Genomic DNA, 528 nt, shown 5'->3' with positions numbered 1-528 from the left:
AGCTACTATGAAGAATACCAGTAAGATTATTTGAATTTTAAAATCTTGCCAAATTCCAAAGGACATTTCAACACCTTTCCATACTTTCTTTGCTTACAGGCAGCCTCATTTGATCATATTAGCTTGCTGTAAGGGAACTAGCAAATCTGTCAATAAATGTACTTTTATTTCAAAAAGTTGAAACAATTTATGTGCCAGTATAAAAACATATACAAAAAAAATATATGCAGAAAACTTAAAGGATGAAATTGACTACTTTCTATTAAAGAAAAAACATGATTGTTGGATCTAATAGTGGCAACAGATCCTTCAAGGACAAATGCTTTCTGTAGGAATTAGTTAGAAAGAGAGTTTAAAAATATAACAATTATCTACAGATGCCTAAATCCACAAATTCCTGTTTCAGGATTTCTTTTAATTGAAAAAACAAAGCAAATATTGTGTCCATAGTTGACGACTGTAATAGCAATTATTAGTCCAGGTAAGAATCCAAGTCAAACAGAAGCACTGAGCCCAGCATAGTTTCAA

The sequence above is a fragment of the Cyprinodon variegatus genome, unplaced genomic scaffold (assembly GCF_000732505.1).
Source record: "Cyprinodon variegatus isolate N-32 unplaced genomic scaffold, C_variegatus-1.0 Scaffold468, whole genome shotgun sequence".
In the NCBI taxonomy this organism is placed as follows: Eukaryota; Metazoa; Chordata; class Actinopteri; order Cyprinodontiformes; family Cyprinodontidae; genus Cyprinodon; species Cyprinodon variegatus.
Note: the sequence above shows the minus strand (reverse complement) of the source record.